The sequence below is a fragment of the Ovis canadensis genome, chromosome 4 (genome assembly GCF_042477335.2).
Source record: "Ovis canadensis isolate MfBH-ARS-UI-01 breed Bighorn chromosome 4, ARS-UI_OviCan_v2, whole genome shotgun sequence".
In the NCBI taxonomy this organism is placed as follows: Eukaryota; Metazoa; Chordata; class Mammalia; order Artiodactyla; family Bovidae; genus Ovis; species Ovis canadensis.
In genome coordinates, this window is record NC_091248.1 from 126,672,008 (window position 1) to 126,674,885 (window position 2,878).

Consider the following 2,878-nt stretch of genomic DNA (forward strand, 5'->3'; position numbering starts at 1 on the left):
CTTTCCTTCTGAGCTTCTACAGGATGCAATTGTTTGCTCCCCGATGCACCAAGGAGCTAACAACAGAGGTTGCACAGGGAAGAGACAGGGGTGGCTCCGGAAGGCTGGGTTCCTCTGGAGTAGCCCACGACATCATGGCAGTATCTCCTCGCCGCAGGTGAGTGATGCTTCAGAAAGAAGTCTGCGGGGATTCTGAGCATCGCAGCCTACGTGTCAATTCTTAGCAGTCCCCGGCTGCAGGGGACAGAGGGCACCTCCCCAGGAGCTGGGAGCAGGCCCATCGTGGTCACCACTGTGCCTTGCAAAAAGATCCTGAGACAGAAGCCTGAAGAACATCTGATGGATGTTGGGTAGCAGCTACCAGCGCCTAGCTGCACCCCACAGCAGAGCAGCCCCGTTTCATCCATTTGTCCATCCCAGGAGTTCACCCAGTCCTGTCTCATCCACTCCCTCCTCAGATTATTCTGAAGCAAATCCCAGACATCATATTTTCTTCAACTGCAAATATTTCAACATAAATTTACAAGGGAAGATCACTCTCTTGAAAAACATGACCACAATACTATGCCCTACCTATTTAACATGGGCTTCACTGGTTGCTCCGTGGTAAAGAATCTGCCTGGGTGGATTCGATCCCTGGTTCGGGAACTTCCCCTGGAGAAGGAGATGACAACCCACTCCAGTATTCTTGCCTGGAGAATCCCACGGACAGAGAAGCCTGTGGCAGGCTACAGTTCATGGGATTGCAAAAGAATCGCACACACCTTAGCGAATAAAAGAAACAAAAATTTAACAACAGTGCCTTAATGTCACCCAATACACACAGCCTTGGTATTTCCCTGGCCATCTCATAATTTTTGTCCAGCTTGTATTTTGAATTTGGATCCAAGAGTACTTTGGCCACCTCATGCGAAGAGTTGACTCATTGGAAAAGACTCTGATGCTGGGAGGGATTGGCGGCAGGAGGAGAAGGGGACGACAGAGGATGAGATGGCTGGATGGTATCACTGACTTGATGGACGTGAGTGTGAGTGAACTCCGAGAGTTGGTGATGGACAGGGAGGCCTGGCGTGCTGCAATTCACGAGGTCGCCAAGAGTCGGACACGACTGAGCGACTGAACTGAACTGAACTGAACTGAAGATCCATACACCGCAATTGGTTAGCATGTCTCTTAATTCTCCGTTAAAAAAAAAAGAGTAAGATTCAACTTCCTAAAGTATACAATTGAATTCATTTTCATATAGTCACAAAGTTATGCAACCATCACCACTATCAAACACCAGAACATTTTCTTCACCCACATCCATCAGCAAACACTCCCCTTTTTCCCTCCCACCCAGCAACCACTAATCTACCTTCTGTCTCTTAATTCTGTTTTAATCTGTAGGCGTCTCCTCTTTCTCCGTCTTATGCAGTTTTACTTGTTGAGGAAACTGGGTCATTTGACTGCAGAGTTTGCCCAGGCTGACCTTCCCAGGTTGCTTCCCTGGGGTGTGGTTTACAATGTTCCTTTGTTTTGTGTCTGCTGTACGTGGATAATGAGATCTGGAGTCTTGAGCAGATTCAAGTCGGATTGGGGGGCAGGTATTGTAACCGTCTCTAAAGAAGCACATGATGTCAGTATCAACAGTTGTTGATAATTGTTGCCCAAATCCATTAATTCATCAGGGGTCGCACAATGGTGAGGTTTTAATTCTATCTTCCCTTCTCATCTGTGAGTTGGCATGTCTCTACAAAGAGGAACTTTGGTTCAGCAACTAGGAGATTACTCCGAGGTGCAGTGTGTTGCATAAAAGCAGGGTAAATGTTGACTCTTTTCCTCTCTTATGGTTGTGAAAATTATGGGTTAGCTCCCAAGTGTTCGCCAAAGCTGATCAGTGAGAGTGGGCTGTCTGGGTTTATTTTCGGTAGTATCATTAAAAATTGTGCATTTAAAAACCCATTATAGGGATTTCCCTGGTGGTCCAGTGGTTGAGACTCCACACTCCCAATGCAAGGGGCCTAGGTTGGATCCTGGGTCAGGGAACCAGGTCCCACGTGCCACTATTAAGAGTTTGCATGCTGCGACTAAAGATCCTACGCGCCGTAGTGAAGGTTGGAGATCACACCTACCGCAATTAAGATCCAGCAAAACCAAATAAATAAACATTTTTTAAAAATCCATTATAAATATGTGAAAAGTAGAATGGGTCCAGATTCTGGAGAACCTTAAAATCTGGCAGAAGAGCATAAATTACAGCATTTGCGGAGCACTGTTAATTTCTGACTGAGGTAAAAATGGTGTTGAAGGAATGAGATTAGAACAGGAAGCAAAAGAGAGGATGTGGAGCAAAGGAACCCTTCCTACACTGTCAGTAGGAAGACAGGTTGCTATAGCCATGATGAAAACCAGTACGGAGGTTCCCCAGAAAACTAAAAATAATATTCCTGCATGGTCCAGCAATCTCACTCCTGGGCATATATTCAGATGAAACTCTAATTTAAAAAGCCACATGTACCCCTGCGCTCCCAGCAGCACCATTCACAATAGCCAAGTCATGGGAACAAACTAAACGTCCCTCAACAGATGAATGAAGGAAGATGCCGTGCATGTACACAGTGGAATATTACTCAGCCGTAAAAAAGAACGAAATGATGCCATCTGCAGTGACATAGATGCAACCGGAGATTATCATCCTAAGTGCAGTAAGTCAGAAAGAGAACCACAAATACCGTGTGACATCGCTTGCATGTGGAATCTAAAATATGACACAAATAAACCTATCTGCAAAAGAGAAACCGACTCACGGGCATAGAAAACAGACTTATGGTTGCCAAGAGGGAGGGGGCTGGAGAAATGATGGAGCGGGAGGTTGGGGTTAGCAGGTGTGCACCAT